This window comes from Eptesicus fuscus, chromosome 6 (genome assembly GCF_027574615.1).
Source record: "Eptesicus fuscus isolate TK198812 chromosome 6, DD_ASM_mEF_20220401, whole genome shotgun sequence".
Taxonomy (NCBI): domain Eukaryota; kingdom Metazoa; phylum Chordata; class Mammalia; order Chiroptera; family Vespertilionidae; genus Eptesicus; species Eptesicus fuscus.
In genome coordinates this window covers 56,063,121-56,087,021 of record NC_072478.1, presented here as the reverse complement: position 1 = coordinate 56,087,021, position 23,901 = coordinate 56,063,121, and the positions used below count along the sequence as shown (strand labels likewise).

Sequence of the window (23,901 nt, the reverse complement as noted above, 5' to 3'; positions counted from 1 at the left end):
GGACTTTGTGCTGCTTCTGAAAACCCATGCAGACTGTGCTTGGGAAGGCCTTATTCTTGAGAGCTCTACGTTTAACACTTGGTTTTATTATCACTTCCTCCTTCATGTCGTGCCCAAACCTCTATTTCACTCCAAAGTTGGTCTTTAGAGTCACACAGACCTGGATTTGGATACTAGTTCTGTCACTTATAACTGTATAAACTTGGACATGCTGCTCAGCCTTTCTGAACCTTGCTTTTAACATCCACAATGATGGGAATAATGTTATCGACCTCACAGGAATTTTGTGAGCATTAAATGAAAGAATGTAATGCATTAAATGAGAGAATGTACACTCAATATTTGGTAATTACTCATTCAACAAATATTTATTCAGAACATAATATGTGTCAGAAATTTAGTTCAGGAGGAAGCTGAACCTTGAGTATAAAAAAGAATTTGTCAACGAAGGTGGCTAGAAGGGCCCTGGAAATAGGGAGAGGAGTAGTCTTCAAACAGAAAGAACAGCGGTGCAAAATTATAGGGTGTGAGTGAGTGTGTCGTGTTCTAGGGATGAAAAAGGAACTGGGACGACTAGTCAAAAAAAAAAAAAAAAAAAAAAGGCAAGACAGGGAATGGCCAGGATGAAGCTAGAGGTCATACAGGGATTTTAATAGCTCAGGCTAAGGTGTTTAAATTTTATATTAAAAGCAATGGCTCACTATTATGATGCCTATTGTTCAAATGGAGAAAGCGACCCAATGAAGGTAAATATTTTTCTAGTGCCAAACAGCTGTTGGGTGGCAGAGCACTGAAGGGTTTTAAGTAAACAATGACATGACCAGATTTTGCTTTAGAAATATCCTTAAGGCAACAGAAGGGAGCATATGTGTGTGGGAAGGTAGCGGAGGCAGACAGGAAGGCTGAGAGGCAAGAAGGCTGTTGAAGCAACTTATGTGAAAGAAAGTGGGATGAGACACTTAGGAATTAGGGGACAGGGAAGAGTCAAAAGTGTTTCTTCTTCCCCGGGGAGTCTGGCAATCCTGGGTCCTTCACTGGTGACACGTCCATCAGTGTCTCTTGCTTTAGGGACATGGCATGTGGACTGACAGATTTAAAGCAAGAGCAGGGGTGCCAATGACAAGGTGAGGAGAGGGGAAGACAAAGCCATAGATACCCTATGACAGGCCAAGCAGGAGGTGGGAATGACAGTCAAGTCCCAAACACGTGAACAATCTTCCTGAATGGGTGGATGGGTAAGCTATTGTCAAGGTGTCTGTGTACTTGTTTAACATAAAGTCATGGAAAACAAAAGCCTGCTTTCCAGTCCATAATGGGGGCTAAGAGAGGCTATTTAGTCTGGTTGCTCTGAACCAATGACTTGGGAGGTTGGGTTATTGTGTGCATTTGGTCTTGGCCAGTGCCTGTTACTTCATTGCTCTCCACAATAAGGCTAACACAGCTAAACCTGCTGATTGCCTCTGTGCACCACATATTTTACATGCATTTTCTCATTCATTTTCACAACACCTCTGTGCAGAAGATATTATTTTCATTTTACAGGTTAGGAAACTGTAAAGTGTTTAGAGAGATTAGATGGCTTTAACATTTACAGTTATACCAAAAGAAGTTCTATCATAATGTTAAGGTTGGAAAAGACATTCTTTTTTTAAAAAATATATTTTATTGATTTTTCACAGAGAGGAAGGGAGAGGGATAGAGAGCTAGAAACATCGATGAGAGAGAGAGACATCGACCAGCTGCCTCCTGCACACCCCCTACCTGGGATGTGCCCACAACCAAGGTACATGCCCTTGACCGGAATCGAACCTGGGACCTTCCAGTCCGCAGACCGACGCTCTATCCACTGAGCCAAACCGGTTTCGGCGGAAAAGACATTCTTAAGCAAAATTAATTTCTAAAAGCCCACAAGCTTTTAGAAAAACAACTGTAAGTGACTATAAAATTTTTATTTTTTTTTATTTTCTTAAAACTATATTTTTATTCATTTCAGAGAGGAAGGGAGAAGAGAGATAGAAACATCAATGATGAGAGAGAATCATTGATTGGCTGCCTCCCTGCATGTCACCCACTGGGTATGTGCCCTGTCTGGGAATAGAACCATGACCTCTTGGTTCATAGGTCGACGCTCAACTACTGAGCCATGCCAGCTGGGCACATTTTTAAATTCTGAATGTTGAAAGATGCTTACAGACAGTTATAAGGCAAGTGCTAGGCTGAGAGAAAAAAAAAATTATCAAGCAACACATCAATATATAGACTATATAAAGAGCACTCACAAATCAGTAAGAAGAATTGCACATGCCCCATGAGGAAAAAAATATAAACAGGCAATTCACAGAAATGGAGCTATATTAGTAACTGGCCCCAAAACCATGAAAAGATGCTCAACATCTTTAGTAGTCACAGAAAAATCTTATTTTTAATGTTAAGAATGGGAATGTTTTAAATTTAAACAACCACATTTTTTAATTTCCAAGAATTGTAATCGATTCTTTTTTTCACAGCAGCCTATTCTGTTTTAATGGGTGCAATATTCTCTTAATTTCTCTTATGACAATAATCATATGCTTTTAAAATTGTCTCCATTTCCTGTATTAACTAGTTTGTCATCGGTTAATCTAATACAACGAAAAAATATAACAAAATGAAACAATTTGGCTTTATTCCAGTGGTTGGCAGTTTTCTATTGTCTGTTTATATTTGTAGAAAAGACCTAGGCGGGCTGATGTGTATTTGAAGATATTTGATCTCCTGGCAGTGAGTACAGCGGCAGGCCAGGGGGACTTCGTGTGGCCAAACAGGCTCTTTATTTTCAGTGTGGCTGGGTACTCTCTCTTCTGTGCGGGGGCTCCGTGTCCCGCAGGTGGTTGTCGGTTATAGGGGCTTCTGCCTATCTTCTCTAGTCCCAGTGCTCACAGGGAGCCTTACTCGTCAGGACTCTAATTTTATTTGGCTATTTAAACATGTAGTCATGGTTTTACCCCAGGGCGGAGGCTCAGTCAGTGGCAAGCTGGCACAGGTATTCCCCAGACCCTTAATTACATGCCAGCTGCCTCTCAGGCTGCTTTCTCCAGCCCCCAGCTACTTCTCTCAGGGCGTATTCCCATTCTCTAGCGGGGACATTTGTTTAGGGGTCTCTTCTTTCACAGACATGGGTTTCTGGTTCCCTGCCTCCATCAGTTTTCTCCTACCAGGATTAAATCTCCTAGAAGTTCCATTCTCTTCTGGTCTGTTGGTATCTTTCCTGTCAGGGATTTATTTGTATTGCTGTATTTCTTTCATTATCTCAGTAGGACTTTGGTAGGGAAGAGAGGTAAAGTGTGTGAGGTTAGTCAGGGATCTTAAACTGAAAGCCCAAGTATAGTAAGTGCTCACATGGTCGGTAGAGTCTTAGAAACTGTGACTTTAATTGAAACGACCTATAATGAAACCAATTTTACCACGGGCTGATTGATGTAAACAAGAGTGAAGTTCCTACAGCATATTTCTGGTCACAAAAATATCTCCAAACTTCTAAAGACCCAAAACACTTCTAATATCAAAGATCGAAACAAATGTGAGCTATCCATACATTTTTAAAAGATGAGTAAAAAACAAGTAAGGTAATGATTTTTCAACCTGCTTATTTCAGTTCAGGGCCACGGTGGCTGGAGCCTCTCCCAGCAGCTCAGGGAGAAAGGCCGACCTCAACTTGGACAGGACGCCCTTCCATTGAGGGGCCAACCCCCCCCCACCCCCACTCAGATCGGGACCCTGTAATCAGGCCAGTTCGCCTCTCGGGCACGTCTCTGGGATGTGGGAGGAAACTGGAGTCCCCAGAGAAAACCCACGCAGACAAGGGGAGAGGGTGCAAATTCCACACAGACTGTGGCCCCACCAGAAATCGATTTTTTTCTTCTTCTCATCAACATTATAACATAACGGCATTGAACAAAACGGCGTTGCTCAAGGACCTGCGGTAATGATTGGGGTCCATTTGTAGTAAGTATTTTGAAGAAGAAATAGCAAACGATGTGAAAGTGTACACTAAGAGACCTAACCTAGTCCAGGGGATGCTTTGGTGGTAAAGAAATGCCCTCCCTAGAGGTACATTTTAAAAGATAGAACTACACTTCAAGTTTGATTTTACTCAGAAGCAGAGAAATAGGCTAGATGGGCTTTAGGATTTCCTTCATATTTATAATTCACTGGTTTGCCAAGTTTATGTTCATAGTTGAGGATTTTTTTAAAAATGAAGTAAAGAAGAAAATAAGTTCCTTTTCAAAATAGGGAGACTTAAAAATCCGAACTTGGAATGGGCTGAGCTCAGCATTTCAGCCAGCACCTCTGTCATCATCTCATCGGACTTGCATTGCTAGTTGAGCTTCTCCAAGAGTGAGAGCTTTTCTTGGAGACTTCAGCTTGTGGAAGGCTTACCTTCTTGTGGAGAAGGAATGTTCACTTTTTTTTTTTTCTTGGAACATTTAAATTTATCAGAGTGATGTTGGTTAATAAGATTATATAGGCTTCAAGAATACAGCTCTATGACACATCATCTGTATATTGCATTGTGTGTTCACCACCCACAATCAAAGCCGACTGACGAGTCCCAGGTTCAATTCTGGACCCTCTTTACCCTTTACTACTCCTTCACCCCCCTACCCTCTGGTAACTATTACCCTGTTGACTGTGTCTATGAGTTTTTATTTGTTTTTCTTGTTTGCTCATTTGTTGCTTTCAGTTTTATATCACACAGATGAGTGAAGTAATAGGGTTCTTAACTTTTTTTCTGCCTAACTTATTTTGCTTAGCACAATATTCTCAAGATCCATCCATGTCACAAATGGCAGAATTTCATCTTTTCTCCATGCTGAGTAGTGTACCATGGTATATATCAGCAATTTTCAACTGGTGTGCTGAGAGAATTTTTATTAAATTAAATTAATTAAAAATATTTTTATTGATTTCAGAGGGGAAAGGAGAGGGAGAGATAGAAACATCAATGATGAGAGAGAATCATTGATTGGCTGCCTCCTGCACACCCCCTACTGGGGATCGAGCCTGCAACCCGGGCATGTACCCTTGACCGGAATCGAATCCACAGGCTGATGCTCTATCCACTGAGCAAAACCAGCTAGGGCCTGAGAGATTTTTAAAACATGCAATACCACCCAGTCTTGTGGCTCAGTAGTTGAGCATCTACCCATGAACCAAGAGGTCCCTAATTCGATTCCCAGTCCGAGCACATGCCTGGATTATGGACTCGATCCCCAGTGTGGGGCGTGCAGAAGACAGCCAATTGATGATGTTTCTCTTTCATCGATGTTTCTGTTTCTCTGTTCCTTTCCTTTCCTCTCTCTAAAAATCAATAAAAACATATTTAAAAAAATGCAACACTTGAGTACTTATGGGGCACTGACCCCTTTTCTTTTAGATTGTCAACTAAAAAAATGACAATAGCCAACACAACAATAGCCATCAGTGTAAATGAATCAAAATTGTACTTACTATTTTTTTGTCAGACTGACAAAAAATATACTTTTTGGTGTGCTGCAGAATTTTGGTAATTAGTTTATGTGTGCCATGAGATTAAAAATATTGAAAATTGCTGGTATATATGTACCACATCTTCTTTATCCAATCATCTATCAAAGGACAGTTCAGTTGTGTCCATGTCTTGGGGCCATTGTGAGTAATGCTGCAATGAATATAGGGATGCATGTATCTTTGGAAAGAAATGTTTTCATTTTTTCCAAGTAGATACCCAGAAGATGGGTTGTTGGGTCATATGGTAACTCTATTCTTGATTTTTTGAGGAGCCTCCATATTGATTTTCATAGTGGCTGTACCAGTTGGACTGCTTATTTCTTGCCTCAGCAATAATTATCCTTTATTTAACTCTCTAATTTCATGGAGAGGAAAAAGTCATTACAGAACCTGTTAATAAAACACAAAATGCAGCCCTAGCCAGTTTGGCTCGGTGGATAGAGTGTCGGCCTGCTGACTGAAGGGTCCCAGGTTCACTTCTGGTCAAGGGCATATGCCTGGGTTGTGGGCTCGATCCTCAGTAGGGCGTGTGCAGGAGGCAGCCAATCAATGATTCTCTCTCATCATGGATGTTTCTATCTCTTCCTTCTTCTCTGATATCAATAAAAATATATTTTAAAAAAAACCACACAAAACATTAAGTGATCTTTCCTATAGAATTTAGAGTAACAAGAATTTATATTGCTTTTTAAATTATAATTGATAATTATTTTACTACCATGATCATAACTTGACCCTTAGCATTAGGGTGGGAGCTATTATTACTCATATAATCTTGTTAGAAGGACAAACTAAATGCTGAATAGCAGTGGGGCCAAAGAAGGGATGCCTCTTGTTACATCTGTTAAGTCTGAATTTTAGGACTTGTATTTAGAAGACATTCTCTAGCATACAGACACTTGAATGAATAATCTGAGTCTCAACTTAAGATAAACATAACAGTCATTTAATGATAACTCACTTAGCTTGTGAAGAATCCTTAAATAGGAGTATAAAATTTCAGAAAATCTATTTGAAATGCACTAGAAGCATGGATTTGGTTATGGATCAAATTCTACCTCCTTTGTACATAGCAATGTTCACCAAAATACTAAAATTATAGTCATTGGCCAGGATTAACTATTAATTAACTATATTTCGCTATTACCAACACTTTATTGGAAAAGTTTGTTAATTGAGAGAAATAATCAAAGAAACATACTAGCTTCTATTTCTCTGACTCTCTATACTCTATCCCTGAGGAAAATTGTATTTCCAGGAAACGATATACCTAGATTATGTCATCTTAACCTCCCCCCACACACAGAAATAGCTTTTTAAGTCTAACCACTGTTATATACTTGAAACTAATACAAAATAATATTGAATGTAAACTGTAATTGAAAAATAAAATTAAACAAGGAAATAGCTTTTAGAGATATAATAATTACTCTCTCAACTTTTATAGAAGCTTGCTATATGAAGAACATTTTTTAGGTCATTTGCAAAACCTTAAATGAAGATATAATCCAGTTTGTATCCTAATATCCCTTAGGAGAGATTTCTTTTGGTATTTAGTGAAAGGAAATTTCTCTCTCTAAGATAGTTTTTGGGAGGAGGAGCATATAAAAGATTATTGTTACCATGTTTGCATCATTCAAACTTATGATCTTAATCTTTTCTTCTTGCCTTTATATAAGGCCAAAGAGTGACATTGGTTACTCTGACATCCTTAAAGTGGACTCTAGGAATGTTACCAATTGCACCATGTAAGGAATTTTTATTATGGCAAGAATTTTACAATCCAAATTATGTTTCCTTGCTCAGTTATCAATTCTATTATTTAAAACTAGAGGCCCAGTGCACGAAATTCATGCATGGAGGGGTGTGTCCCTCAGCCCAGCCTGCACCCTCTCCAATCTGGGACCCCTTGGGAGATGTTTGACTGCCCTGTGGGATTAAGCCTAAACCAGCAGTCGAACATCCCTCTCACAATCAGGGACTGCTGGCTCCTAACCGCTCACCTGCCTGCCTGCCTGATTGCCCCTAACCGCTTCTGCCTGCCAGCCTGATCGCCCCCTAACACTCCCCTGCCAGCCTGATTGATGCCTAACTGCTCCCCTGCAGGCCTGATCGCCCCCAGCTGCCCTCCCCTGCCTGCCTGATGGCCCCTAACTGCCCTCCCTTGCAGGCCTGGTTGCCCCCAACTGCCCTCTCCTGCTGGCCTGATCTCGCCCCCAACTGCCCTCCCCTGCTGGCCTGGTCGTCCCTAACTGCCCTCCCCTACAGGCCTAGTCCCCCACAACTGCTCTCCTCTGCCAACCTAGTCCCCCACAACTGCCCTCCCCTGCTGGCCTGATTGCCCATAACTGCCCTCCCCTGCCAGCCATCTTGTGGTGGCCATCTTGTGGTGGCTATCTTGTGACAACATGAGGGCGACCATCTTGTGGCAGCCATCTTGTGGCGGCCATGTTGTGATGACATGAGGGCGTTGCATGAGGGTGCGAGGACCACCTAGGTTTTTATTAGTATAGATAGAAGTGACATTCTGAGCTATCCCACTGTAAAGAATTACAAAATTAAAGAAAGAAATGCTTTAAGTTTTTGTATTTTGCTGAAAATTCTTTTTCCCAGAGTCAACAAAACATTAATTTTTATATTTCACCATGTGTGTGTGTTTGTTTTTAAATCAATAAGTAATCTAGGACTAGCATTATGTTTGCTAGACCTGGCATTTACTCAGTACATAAAGTCCAAAGTTTAGTTTCCTTTCCTTTTAAAATTTATTTTATATTTTGCCATGTTTTTTCCCCTTAATATTTAAGTTTGTTGATGTTTAGATCTTTTTCTTCGGTAAAGCATGAGTTTCTTTTCATGGTCCCTGATCAGTTTCAAACAGTTGGCACATCAGGTGCACTGTTGACTGCTTTCTGGGCAGCCTCTCTAGCTTGATGGGCTTGAAGAACAGTGACAACTTCCATCAGCTTTAGAACTGAGAGGCTCTGGAGATCCCAGCATATGAAGAAGTTCTGAATTATCCATCTCCAACAACATGCCAGTGACTTTACCAGCAAGAGTAGGTTGCCTGGCTTGAATTAGAGGAAATAGCCATTCACCCAACATTTGCTTTTGCTCTTGAGGAGGGGCAGATGCCAATATGGAAGCAGTCAAAGGCTCCTGACCTTGTGCATGAGCAGCAGGCTGCTGCTACGTGGTAACTGGTGGCTGTGTGCTAAGATGCTGTGGAGAATTGCAAACTCCTGTAGCATATTTCTACTGTGGACGGTGTGGACAGCAGGAGTAGCTGCAGCTGCCGCCGCTGCAGGACGTGGACCCATTGCCTGTGTTGATGTGTTAGCAACACGCTGTGTGGACATGACATGTGGAACCTGCGAAGAAGCTGGTCTCACAGTACTGAATGGTCCAGGAGCAGCTGGGCAGAAAGCACCAGGCAGATTTTGGAATGGATGAGGTCTGGCACCCTGAGCCCTTGGTCTTAGTTGAGCAGTTTGACTAGGAGGATAGTATGCAGCATGGTTCTGAGTCTGTGAGATAGCTGCCAGGAAGTAACCTGAAGGAGGTGCTGGCTGGTAGGGGGTAAGATTTCCGGTTGGGCACAGCTCTCACACTTGCCATTCTCTGCATATACTGGTTAGTGAGGTGAGCTTGGTGCCCTTCCTTGCACCGAGCTAAAGCTACATACAATGGCTTGGTAGCCACAATTCTACCATTCATTTCTGTAACTGCTTTAGTGGCTTCCTCTGGGAGGAGAAACATAACCCTTTGCTGGGACCACCCTCCATCATAACCGTTGCACCAGTGATTGTATCAGATGGAGAAAACTCTTTCTGGAAACGTCCGTCATCAATACCATCATCAAGATTTTTCACATAAAGGTTAACACCCTGGTATCTGGTGGCCCTATCTTGGTTCATGTGTTCAAATTTGCACCTAAGTTCCGTCTGCCATTCCACTTCTTTATGAGCTCGGCTAACGTAGATTTGTTTTCCATTGAGCTCCTTTCCATTCACCTCATCCACAGCTTTTTGTGTAGCTTCATGCCTTTTGAAGCTTACAAATCCAAAACCTTTGGATGTTCCACCTTCACCCATCATTACTTTGACACTGAAGGCAGGTCCAAACTTGCCCAAGAGGTCCTTAAGGCGCTTGTCATCCATGTCTTCTCCAAAATTCTTGATGTGAACGTGGTGAACTCTTTTGCCCTAGCTTCCGTCCTGCTTCTCGTTCTTTAGGAGACTCAGATTGCCCAACAAATACTCTGCGACCATTTAGAAGCATTCCCCTTCATTGTTTTCAATAGCCCTTTCAGCTGCTCCCTGGGTCTCAACATGTACAAATCCATAACCTTTGGGGCCATTTTCATCACAAACCACCTTGCATGAAAGGATGTTACCAAAAGCAGAAAATGTATCACGCGGTGCTTTATTCTCAATGGATTTGCCCACATTTTTAACGACTGTGTTGTCCGCTCCCCTTTTGTGAAGTGAAGGATCACGCTGAGACCACATGCTGCACCCTGGCTTGCCCTTTGTGACATCCAGATTCATGGTGTGCACCTTGCTCGGCGGCTGGAAGCTCACCCACGCGCTGCCCCAAGGAGCGGCGGGTGACATGTCCCTGCAGATGCAGATGGACAGGCCGGGCCGGCCGGCTGAACTTCTCCTGGAGCATCGCCTCGGTCACGTCGGGGTGTAGGTTCCCCACGTAGAGCGAGTCCCTAGGGTGGCTGGGGGCGCTGGGGTCCCGCAGGGCTGGGACCTTTCTGTGAGAGGAGAGTGGGTGCTGGGGGCGGGAGGAGGGGGGCGAGTCGGGGGTCAGAAGGGGAGGAGGGGAGCTGGAGCAAGCGCTGGGGGACAAAAATCCACTGGAATCGAAAACGGCTCAACAGTAGGGCCGCAGGCTGCAGGGTGGAGAGCGAGGCGTGCGGTGTCGAAGCAGCAAGAAGGCTGGGTCTCTTGGTTCCTTCTTGGAGCTGCTGTGGGCCCACGGACGAGTGCTTCACCAGGTTATTTTATAAAAAGGAAGAAAAAAAAAAGTCTCCGGCAGGGGAGACGAGGATTTTTTGGGAGGTGAGGGGGTATAAAAGATTAAAAAAAAATAAATAAATGTGTGTTCCAAGCCTCGAGCACACCACACTCTCAGCACTAATGCGGGGGAGAAGGGGCTGATGTACTTTTTAAAAATTGTGGTAAACTACACACATCGCCACCTTAACCATTTTTCAGTGTAAAGTTCAGTAGTGTTAAGTGTATTCACATTGATTTCCAGCCAATCTTCAGAACCTTTCATCCCACCGTGACCACTGTGATGGTTAATTTTATATGTCAACCTGGCCGGACCACAGTGCCAAGATATTTGGTCAGATGTTATTCTGGATGTCTTTGGATGAGATTTACATTTAAATTGGTAGATTTTGAGTAAAGCAGGTTGGCCTCCACAGTGTGGGTGGGCCTCACCCAATCAGCTGATGGCCTGAATAGAATACACAAGATTGACTTCTCTGGAGGAAGAGGGAATGATGTCAGTAGATACCCTGCAGACTTAAATGGTGGCATGGGCTCTTCCTTGGGCCTCCAGCAGAGGGCCTACCCTACAGATTTTAGACTTGCCAGCCTCTGTAACTGCACGAACCAATTCCTTCAAATAAATTTCTCTTTATGTATCTGAATACCTATTGGTTCTATTTCTCTGGAGAACTGTGTTTAATACATCCATTAAACAACAACTCTTCCTTTTCCCCTCCCCAAGCCCCTGGCAACCACCATTCTACTTTTTGTTTCCACTTTAGGTATCTTATGTAAGTAAATCATACAGTATTTGTTTGTGCCTGGCTTATTTCATTTAGCATAATGTCACAAGGTTCATTCATGTTATAGCATGTGTCAGAATTTTCTTCCTGAAAAATTGGAAGCAACAAAAGGGTCCCCTTGGGTTGCTTCCCTTTGGTGGACTCTTTGGTTGCCTCCACTTTTTGAATAATGTTGCTATGAGTACAGGTTTACTAATATCTCTTCAAGGCTCTGACTTCAATTCTTTTAAATATGTATATACTAGAGGCCCGGTGCACGGGTTTGTGCACCGGTGGGGTCCCTTGGTCTGGCCTGCAGCCTCTCGCAACCTTGACCCCTCGGGGGATGTTGGAGAGCTGGTTTTGGCCCGATCCCCGCAGGCCAGGCCGAGCAACCCCACCAATGTATGAATCCATGCACCGGGCCTCTGATATGCCTATAAGATCTTTGGTTAATCTCTTCTCCCCCTTCCCTCTGAGATTCATCAGTCTGTTCCATGTTTCCATGCCTGTGGTTTCTGCTCCTGTGTAGAGCATCTTCCCCCTGGTGGTCAGTGCGTGTCATAGCTACTGGTCAGCTGGTTGGCTGGTCAGACCGTCGCTTATAATTCAAAAGTGGAATTGCTGGATCATATGGTAATTCTGTTTTTTTTTGAGGATTCATCACACTGTTTTCCATACTGGCTGCACCATTTTACATTTCTACCATCAGTGTACAAGGGTTCTAATTTCTCCACATCCTTGCCAATCACTTGTTATTTCTAGCAATAATAATCTTGCAGGAACCTAAAATAATCTCTTATACTGGTCATTTTTGTTATGGGATAGTATTCTGTATGTGTGCGTGTGGAGGGAATGCTGATGCAGACTTGATCCTAGAAAATATGTTAAGACTTGATACATACATAATTTAGAACACATTTACATGGTGTCAAAACAATAATTTGGAAGGAAAACAATTCTGTCAAGAAGTTACTTTGCCTTGTGGTGCTAAGTGTCTGGAGTGGCAGGCTTTATTGTTTAGAATTTGTAGACAAGCCACCTTATTCAAGGTTTTTCCTCATAAAATGTGCATAGATCATTATAATTGTGACCAAGTCATTTTGAGAGGTAAGTATTTTAAAACTCTGAGGGAGTTTAAACTGTAAAGCAGAAGGCACAAACTGGCAGGCCCCAGGCCAGATCAGGCCTGCAGACTTATTTGATTTGGCCTGCATATTTATTGGCCCACATAGCATTTTTTAAAAAAAGTTTGAGTTAGTTGACAACTTTTTAAATGGAGAGATTTCATGCACAAATCTTGATTTCTAAATTTTGAGGAAAAACTAGCTGACCTGGCAGGACTGGGCCTACATTCCCACATGGCAACAGTTGGCTGGAGCTGAGGAGCAGCTGTCCTTTCAGCCTGAGCTTGTGTTATCCAGTTCTCCACGGTCCCACCCCGCCTGAGACTCCAGAGCTCGTGGACACCCAGGCAGCAGACATTCGGCTTTGCCAGGAACCACTTACAACTTCCTGCAATGTCTAGTGGGATGTAAGGCCCAGGGTGGGCTCTCAACCAGTGTTTGCTTGGTTGTTTATTGATTCTGATTTTTTATGTCCTAAAATCATTCAGGATCCTTCCTTCCTTCCTTCCTTCCTTCCTTCCTTCCTTCCTTCCTTCCTTCCTCCCTTCCTTCCTCTCTCTCTCCCTCTCTCCCTCTCTCTCTCTCTCTCTCTCTCTCTCTCTTTCTTGGTGGAAAAGGAGACAGTAAGACTATGGGCTTAACTGAATGAAATACAAAAATAAAAGGATTTAGACAACACAGAGATGGGGAACACCTCAAAAAACAATAATGCAAATGTAATTTTTTATTAAGCATTTAGCCTTGAACTCTTTTTCCTATGTGAGGAAAACTGAAGAAAACAGCACCCAAGAAGTGTTTCAAGCTAAGCCATCTGTTTAATACAAGAGGGAAACAAGGGGCAAAAGGTTAGTCAGCCGTCTTACAGTGGCAGAATTCTTGAGTTAACAGATAGAAATAGATATAGAAAATGAGGACCATATGGTTGGCTAGATCAGAGCCACTGTGTGTGTGTGTGTGTGTGTGTGTGTGTGTGTGTGTGTGTGTGTATTTGCAAGGCCACCCACTGAGAAAAAATTCAACTTATTGTGTCTCAGCATATTAACGACTCCCTTTTAATTACTGAGGCATTGGAGAAGTTCTGTTTTCACTTTCATGTGATAGCAAATAAAAAAACGTGTTAAACAAAAATGCAAGCAACTTCTCTCTCTCTTTTATTGATCTGTTGGCTAAGAGACACATGAAAGTATTTTGGAAGATATGCCTTAATCTCCAACCCAAAATGTTGTTCAAGATCTTAAAAGTTCTCATCACAAGAAAAAATTCTGTAACTATGTGTGGTGACAGGTGTTAACTAGACTTATTGTGGTGTTCAGTTTACCATGTATATAGATATTGAGTCATTATATTATACTAGAGGCCCAGTGCATGATTGAATCATGCACGTGTAGGGTCCCCTACACGCTTTCGCTTTTCGCGGTAGAGCTGGGTGCCTGTCTGCTGGTGCACCAGCAGACAGGCACCCAGCTCCCCCACTTTTGATGGTCCGCGGCCGCTGAGGGGGACTACCCTGCTGTTGAGAGGCACAGGGGGCGGGAGTCCCGCCCCCTGTGCCTCTCAACAGCAGGGTAGCCCCCCTCAGTGGCAGTGGATCCGTGCCTCTCAATGGCCGGATAGGCCACCTCGAGTCCTGCCCCCCAGCCTCCCGCCGCCCAATCATGGGTGTAGCGGAGTGATGGTAATTTACATGTTACTCTATTATTAGATAGGATACCTGAAACAAATATAATGTTATAGGTCAATTATAACTCAATAAAATAAATGAATAAATATGAAATTTTAGAAAAACAAAACAAAAAAGACAGCTTCATCAAGTAGGTTATTATTAGATGTTTCACTTTTCCTTATAATCATATTCTATAATGATAAGCACTAAAATAACAAGGTCAGTTTAGGTCCTTGGCAGAAAGTTAAAAGCCTTTTAAAGAAATTTAATAAAATTGCTTGCTGCTGAGTTATTACTGTATTTAAAGGAAGGCTGCAATAAAATTGAGCAACAAGTTGGATTCTTAATTAATAAATGTATAATTTCTTTAAAAATATCTCACATAAAAAAATAAATAAATAAAAATATCTCACATAATGATTGCTTTTTAGATAAAACATGTAACATACATGTTAGTATGTATATATGTGTACATATACACATATATAGCCTCTTTTTGCTATATTATTTATAAAATGATTTTACTCTGAACTTGAATTTGTGGTTTGATGATAGCACCAAATGAGTCCTTCAAACAAAAAAGGACATGATCTCATGAGCATTATTTTAAAAGTTTACTCATTCAGAAGTCTTTGTGTTTCTAGAAACAGCCGTCTCTGCCTCCCCAATGGCCAACTGAGGAAGATGAGATAACCCTGGCAAAGGCGCAAAGGGAGGATAGTGCCTCTGGGAGTCAAGTGCTGGTAATCACACCTCAGGAAGTCAGGATGCTTGACTCTATAACAAAGAACATCCCAAAGTCTAACTCTCCAAATATAAATGATCAGATAATATATTAAAAATTCATTTGGACTAGAATTAGCCCATGATTCACTTGATGTAGATCTAAAAAAGCAAGAACATGAGTTAGCTTACAACTAACAGGGCAGCTTGTCTGCCTTGTTAGCTGCAGGGGAGAATAATGTACAGGAAAAGGTGACGTAATGATTGTCTCACTTTCATTATTCTCTCCCAAATGAATAACCTTCCACACCAAGGATGAGCTCACTCACTATTAATGGAAGAACATCTGGTGAGCGAGGGCCCCCAGCCGAACATGCTGTTGGTTTGGGACTATATTTAACCAGCAGAAACCCAATCATTGTTGCATGTATCACATATGCAGTCCAGTTATATTGTGAAAAAACCTAAGAGGTAAGGATATACTCCTAAAAGTATTTTAACATGCAAGGTTTTTCCTTATGAAGCAAGGCATTAACCTGTTCCAAAAAAGATCCTAGGCTATTATTAGAGTGGAATATCTTACACATGTGACAGATGCCTTGTCCTCTTTGGCTGAGGCTCAGATGCTTGCCATAGCTATCTAAGTTTAAATTTCAAATCACGGATAGGAATCTCTCTCCTTCAATTTCCTTTCCCATTCTTAATTTCCAGGCAGGCCTGCCACACTGACAATGGTGAATTTTGCAGTGTAATCTATCTAATAGATTTACTGTAAATGATGAATCACCCTCGTATTTAAATCTAATGAGTAATGCTATAAGTCAATTTTGTTTTTAAAAATGCAGCATAGCTAAGGTCATCTGTTAAATGTGCTAATATAGAGAAATGTCAATGTTCAGAACACACAGCAGCTTGTCCTAATGGTCACAGAGCTGGAATACTCTGGAATCAGCCATGTACCAAAACCTTTAGGGAGATTGCTCACTTAAATCATGACTTTTGGAAAATAATTTCATTGCATCAGGATTCAAGAAACTTCCTCAGATTTAAGCATCTCTCATGGTTCTCCTGGTAAAACATAGTAACACATTGTTAAGAGACTACCAAACTATTATTGTTTTTATTTAAAAGACTGTTATGAAAATAATGCCTATTTTCTGAAGAAAATATGGGAAATTCAGAGAAGCACAAAGAAAACACAATTCTGATTCCAACCACTCAGGTTTTCTGTGGATGTTAGTCTTTTCAAATTTAAGTACATATAAGCATTTTCTCATCTTATTAACTATTCTACAATTTCATTCTAATGGCCATGTTACATTACATCAGATGGCTATACCATAATTTATCAAATCAGTTTCCTATTGGACACTTAGTATAGTACTAATTTCTTGCAATTATACACAAAACTGTGGTAAAATCTGTATAGCTTAATTTTTGCCTATATAGGTGATTATTTCTCTGAGCAATATCTGCAGAACTAAGATTCAGTCAAAGTGAATGTATGTTTTTAAGGGCCTTGACATTGGTTGATAATGCCTTTATGAGGGAATGGGAGATTTGTTTCCTTCTCTGCACAAGATATCCCTGAGACTGGAGCTGCTGCCCAGTCCCTCTGCTTCATTCTACCTCTGGTTCCTCATGTATAAAATAAGAGGACTGGGACATTGGGATAACAAGGATGCTCATTCTGCTAAATGAATTTCATATGTTACTTCCTTTAGTCTGTATAATAATCCTGTGAAATCGGATAAGCAACTTGGTGAAGTCCAGACAGCTTATAAATAGAGGAGCCAGAACTTGAACCAGATTTGCTATCTCAAAAGTCCATGCCCCAAACCACTAAGTTACCCAGTTTCTTCTGGGATTATCACTCATTCATTCATTTATTAATTTGACATAATGTGTGAGGGTCACTATGTACAGAATATACAGTGATGAACTGAATAAACTCCTTGACCTCTGGGATTTTTCTGGAAGAGTGAAAGACAATAAGTTACAATATACACTTTCGTGTTACTTAATGACAGGGATCCATTCTGAGAAATGAGTTGTTAGGCAATTTCATTGTGCTAACATCATAGACGGCACATATAGCCTACTACACACCTAGACTACCTGGTCTCGCTCAGCAATTTTCAACCTTCTTATCTCATGACACACATGAACTAATTACGAAAATTCTGCGGCACACCAAAAAATATATATTTGCCAATCTGACAAAGAAAAAAGGTATAATTTTTATTCATTCACACCAGACAGCTATTGTTGTATGTTGGCTGTTCTCATTTTTTTTTTTAATTTAACAATCTAAAAGAAAAGAGGTCAGTGCCCCTGACTAAATAGTCAAGTATTGCATGTTTTAAAAATTCTTGTGGCACACCACTTGAAAATTGTTGGTCTAGCCTATTGCTTGTGGGCTATAAGCCTACATGCACAGCATGTTACTGTACAAAACAACATGAGATTAAATCAAGAACAAGAAAAGTTATGCAATCAAGAGACGATAAACATGAGCTGCCAGTGTAACATACTGTTTTACAGCGAACTTTCAAAAATAAATAGAAACAGTGCACTCTAAAATAATAATAAAAAGTGTGGTGCAGTAAATGCATAAACCAGTAACAAAGTCATTTACTATTACTATCAAGTATCATGGACTATATATGATTATATCTTCTATCTATAATAATAAAAGGGTAATGTGCTAATTAGACCAGACATCTTCCGGACGTCATTTCGGACATCCTTCCTGACTAAGCCGGGGCCTGAGGGAAGCCAGCCTGGGTCCCGGGTGCCTGTGGGCAGCCGGAAGGAAGCCAGCCTGGGTCCTGGGGTGCCTGTGGGTAGCCTGAGGGAAGCCTGCCTGGGTTCTGGGTGCCTGCTGGAGGGAAGCCGGTGCCAGCAGCCAGGGGAAGGAAGTCCTATTCTTGCACGAATTTTCATGCATCGGGCCTCTAGTATATATATAAAAGCTTAAGTGGCCATTCGACCGTTTGACCAGTAGCTATGACGTGCACTGATAACCAGGGGGCAGACGCTCAAAGCACAGGCATGGAAACATGGAACAGACTGATGAATCTCAGAAGGAAAGGGAGAGGGGAGAGGGCGGGAAGAGATTAACCAAAGATCTTATATGCATACTAGAGGCCTGGTGCCCGGATTCGTGCACTGGTGGGGTCCCTCGGCCTGGCCTGCTGGATGGGCAGAAACCAGCAGTCCAACATCCCCTGAGGGGTCCCAAATTTCGAGAGGGTACAGGACAGGCGGAGGGACCCCACTGGTGCACGAATCCGTGCACTGGTCCTCTAGCATGATTATATGTGCTGTACTTTTATACAGACTGGCAGTGCAGTAGGTTGGTTTACACTCAAACGCGTACTGCGTTGTGTTATGACACCATGACTTTATGATGCTACCACATCTCTAGGTGATTCATCTTTGTATATGAGGTCTGTCCTTGCCTGGAGATGTCCTTATGTAGTGCATGCCTGTCTCATCAGGTAGCAAGTTCTGTGAAGGAAGATAAAGCAGGAAAAAAGGATAAAGGATGCCGAGGATCCTGCTGAGGAAAGGTGGTGGGAGAAAGCCTGTCTGAGCGGAGGTGCGGAGGAATCAACTCTCCAGTTAGAGAAGCAGTAGGGTAAAGGCCCTAGGACCAGAACACATCTTATGTGTTTGGGGCACTGCACAGAGGTGGCTGGGGCTGCAGGGCAGTGAGATGTGGGGGAGACAGTTTATACTGTGTCTATGAGACATCCAAGCCCATTCTGGGGGTGGGAGGAGTTGAAGCCTCCAGGCTGGCGGAATAGACACCGCTGCACAGTTGGAGCAGGAGAGAGTGCTAATGTCAGTCACCTGATCTCCTGTTGTCCAATTGGTTTAGGTAGCTGGGAACTTAGGCCACAGCATTAAAACCCCAGCCCTCGGTGCCCAGGAATGGCCCACTTCTGGACTCAAAGGAAAGAATTCAGATCCCTGGCTCATTCCACCTTTCGTATTCCATTACCCATCCTCCCCCGAGGAGACACTAGGCCTCACCCTATCCAAGGCTTCTATCGAAATAGAAGAGAAACAGTTTCTTTGGCTGGAAAGATCATGTGGAATTGGAAAAATGGCCATTTTAAAGTTCAAAACGATGTGCTTATTAATCACGTTGGAGGACAAACACATCTATCCAGAGACCAGCTGTTTCCTGCTGTCATTTAAATCCTTCAATCCCACATGTTCTGCTACAGGAAGGAATCTAACTTCCTTTCCAATTCTGGTGAATGTGTCTTTTCAAATTTAATTTGGGATTAAATTAATTTATTATACATTATTAAAAACTTTCATGTTCTAACAGACGAATTTCCAAGGGTCTAGTAACGATATCATTGCTTGGTGGGACTTACCTGCAGCAAATGAACTGGGTTCATGAACAATGTTCTTCAGACTTAAGAGATATGAAGTAAGTTGAGAGATTTTATATGCTTTAGAATCTTCCAGTTTCAGGATTAAATTTATTCTGTGTGCATTAGGAGGGAAAATCTTAACTGCTAGAACCAGAATCTGTTTTAGGGAAATACCTGTACTCCATGGACTACTTGGGTAGGAGGTGCATCCTAAGGGCATGGGTAGCTGGAGACAAAGAAAGAACAGTCATAGCTAGACTGCACAGAGGTGGGAAAAACCGAGCAGACTGGTAATGTGTGAGAGCAACTAGGAGAGCAATACTAACTTTAGCCGAAAGTCTTTTAAGATATTGAATATGCAATGTTCAGTTTTGTGAACTTTTTATCTCTGTGATGTAAGCCCCACTTTCACTGTCCCAAATCTTTAGTAAATCTTATGATATACACAAATGTCTTGTGTAAATGCAGAGCATGTGTCCTGGGAATCAAGGGGCTGAGTTCCATGTTTGGGTGAATGTGATGCAGGACAGGGACAGTGTGTGCCACATGGCAAGATGATCGATCAGTTAAACTCGTCAGAGGAAGCAGCATTCAGAGCCAGAAATGCCAATGAGAACGAAAGCCCCCTGGGAAGTCCCAGAAATGTGGGGATGAACACTGGACTTCCACTGGAGAAATTTGGAATGGGAGTTGAACCATCTCAAAAGCAAAGGGTCCTGGCCAGTGTCGCTAAGTGGTTAGAGTGTCAGCCCATGCATAGAACGGTCCCGGGTTCAATTCCCAGTCAAGGGCATGTACCTGGGTTGTGGGTTCGCTCCCCACCCACTGGTGGGGCATGTTCGGGAGGCAACTAGTTGAGCGGATGTGTCTCTCTCACATCAGTGTTTCTCTCTCTCTCCCCTCACTCCCTCCATCTTACTTCTTTAAAAAAAATATCCTCAGGTAAGGGGGCAGGGAGGCTCATCTGACATCTGGGTTACATGTTAATAACTCACATTTCTTTTGAAGCATATAGTTGCAGTTAAGATATAAAATGTAGGCACTGAAGTTGCTCACCTCTTAGTAACAACTAGGGCCTTGGCTGAATGTCAAAAAATTACCCCAGCTTTCTCTGGCCTAGATATTGGTAAAGACTTCACTGGATGCTACATTTCCCAGTATTTCTTGATTTCTATGGCCCTGAAGTAGTTCTTCATAGGACTGGATCAGGGACTTTGCATATTGACACAGAAATCTTATAAAAGCTATATGCTATTGTGATAGTCCCTAAAACACTTGCAGCAAAGCATCAGGAAATATGAAGATGGGGGATATTTGTTGAATGTGGTTTCTTAAGTCTACCCAATTCTTCATAGGAGCTAGGCCTGGGTTAGTGGCAATGGCATTTTGTGTGACCATGGTTGGTTTCCCTTAGATTAGGAGAAGCCCCAATTAGAGGCTCACAGAACTTCTCATCAATCATGCAACTCTAAAACGTTTTTGTACTTTCTATAAAGTTGGAAGAAGGGAAAAGGCCTTAACACTCTTTACCATCTGGGTAACACCGATTCCAAGTACGATTCTTGGTATGCCACATCACCATTTTGGGTAACCTCTGGTGGAGTAAACACATCCCATATATCTACTAGAAAAGATATGTGGGATGTGTTTAGTCCACCATAGGTTACCCGATAATCACTAGACATTGCAGGCATAGACATACTGCAGTTATGTTCTGAAGACAAGCCTGTGGTATATGCGATTTGTTCCATACTTAGGAGGGGCTGGGCCAAGCAGGACTGGCCAGGGCCTCCCACAGAGCTCTATTTAACAACTGGTTGATTAGTATATATAGGATCTTTGACATCATACCAGCGTCTTAGAAAATCCTTTTCTAAGGGTCACATTTGGCTATATGTGGAATAATGCCAAGGACTTTCTGATTGTACGTGTAGGATTTGCTTATGTTTACTGGAATCATCACTTTTCCTATCTTCATTCCCACCTTCAGGGAAGGTGATTTGGTCTGGACAGGGTATATTCTCAGGAATATTTTGTTTGTAAGAAGAGAAACTCAATGCAATTCAGTTTAAATAAAATTTGAGCTAAATTGAAAGAATACTGGAATAACTCAGAGAATTGACTATGGTTCTTAGGAACTATAGCGATGTTGAAGTTCTCAATGACTGGAACCAAGCACTCAAACACTAAATAACATAATCTTCTGAATCTCATTTCTGCTTTCCAATGCATATTCATTTTATTCCATTTTACTATGGAGGAGAGGCTCTTTCTTTATGGTGGAAAACAGGGTTTTACTCAGCCCTGGGCTTTCATTATCTTATAGGAGAAAAGGGGCTTCTCTCATCCAATGTTAGGTTATAAAATCCTGGAGTAGGACTCTGATTGGCCAGGCTTGAACCATGTTTCCAACTCCTGAATGAATTTCTATGGCTGAGCATAGAAAGTACCAGGATTAGCTCAGGCTGGTCACAGGTCTATTCCGGAGATTAAGGGGACAGATTCTGTACCCGAAGGAAGAGTATGAGGCCATCCTTCCACTATCTCCCTAACCTTAACCAGCCGGTGTGGTTCAGTGGTTGAGCATCGACCTGTGAACCAGGAGGTAACCGTTCGATTCCTGGTGGAGACACATGCCTGGGTTGCGGGCTGATCCCCAGTGTGGGAAGTGCAGGAAGCAGCCAATCAATGATTCTCTTCCATCATTAATGTTTCTGTCTCCCTCTCCCTTTCCTTTCTTTCCTGAAATCAATACGAATATATATATATATATATATATATATATATATATATATATATATATATATATATATTTATATATATTTTTTTTAAAGGAGGAAAAGGCCTGCCCGTGAATTCAACTTGGCTCAAAGAAAGAACTTTGAAAGTTGCTTCTGCATTTTTTAAAAATCCTCACCCAATGATATTTTTCCATTGATTTTTAGAGAGAGTGGAAGAGAGAGGGAAAGACAGAGAGAAATATCGATGTGAGAGAAACACATAGATTGATTGCCTCCTGCATGAGCCCCAATCAGGCTCGGGCCAGGGAGGAGCCTGCAACCCAGGTATGTGCCCTTGACTGGAATCGAACCCAGGACCCTCAGTCTGCAGGCCAACTCTCTATCCACTGAGCCAAATCAGCTAGGGTTTTTCTGCATTTTATGTAACTAATGTTTCCCATCATAGTAGATGGTGCTGTTGCTTGGTGAGCAAAGCTTTATTTCAGAAGTACAGGTAGGCCTCTGGGAATTTCCTGAAAGTAGGAAAAAACCCACAAAACTTCTTGGCACAACCTTATAAAATGCTATTTTTTGTGTGTGGGGGCTGAAGAATATAGGCAGATAACTTCACATTTAGAAAGCTTATCATCTCTAATAGAGATTTAGAGAGTATTATCTTTGAAAAGTATTAATTGTACTAGAAAAGATATGTGGGATGTGTTTAGTCCAACAGCTGTCCACCAGGAAAACTGCAAGAATGATGAGGGTAACATAGGCTCACATTGGAATGGCGTGGAAACTTCAAAAAAGAGATTGGACCTGCTGTACAAAGCTCACCTTGGCTGTCCGCTGAGTCTCCCCATTAAAATGATGTTCTGCTATGGCTACTGTGTCCTTGTGTTGTACAGGTGGAGGCCCAGGGGCAAGGGTGGGGTTCATACAGTAGTAGCAACCATTTGTATTTGGAGGACTGGAGAGCTAAGCCATTTTAGAGGGGGCGAGATAAGTTAGACTTCAAGCAGGGGAGCAAAATGAGAAACTAGGATGTTTCCACAAGAGGACACCTGTAAAGGACTGATAATTTACCCTTTGGGCTGGGAGAATTGTCATATTTGTTACCTAATTTTAGGTTTTCTTCTTGTATACAGGAGTTGGTAGAAGTAGATTTACAATTGTGAGCATGTGAAACACAGAGTTTATTCTTGTATTATTTTCCATATGAACAACTGTAGACCTACTTTTGCCCTGCCCTGTATTATAAATCTCCTTTTAATTAAGTTTTCACCAACCCTTTAATTAAGTGTATTAGATATGCACAAGCTCTGTATTGGTGTGGTGGGAAATTAAAGAGAAGAGCACCAAAAGGAAGTGTGATCTTATATCCTTCCATGGAGACCATCGCCATGTCATGAGCAATCCCAGGTCATCCAGGTGGGCAGCAGGATGGAGAATCGGAGCAGAGCCGAGGGTGATGGGAAGGAGCAAGTGACTCACAAAAGCAGCTGCGAAGAGGGTGACTCAGGAACCAATGTGAGGCAAACATCCTTTTTCTGAAACATCCTAGAGGAAGGTGATCCTCAGGGCTTGAGAAATGGGAATGGTGGTGGGGGTAAGGGGAAGAGGCAGAGGAGGTAAACACTAATTTAATTCTCTGCTATTAGACTCTTCTCCTTTTTTTCTCCCCCTCTTCCTCAGCATTTATTAATTTCTCCTTCCAAGATGGCCCAAATGTACTTTGCTTCTATACGCATTATAGAACTCATTTTATTCTGCCATGTATTTTTATTAGTTATATGATTGTTAGCCCCACTAGACTGCAAAGACAGTGACTATGACCGGCTCATGGGAGAAGCAGAATACCTGGGATAGTGCTTTGCATACTGTAGGTGCTTAATAAGTGTTTTTAAATTGATTTGAAAATGGTTACTTAGTTGATCCTCCCCCCCTTTTTTTTACA

At 42.0% G+C, this 23,901-nt stretch overlaps 1 pseudogene; it reads right to left on the bottom strand.

The window, feature by feature from the left end:
• Nucleotides 1–8,399: 8,399 nt before the first annotated feature.
• On the bottom strand, nt 8,400–19,409 carry LOC103290475 (polyadenylate-binding protein 1-like; annotated as a pseudogene).
• Between the last annotated feature and the right edge of the window lie 4,492 nt (nt 19,410–23,901).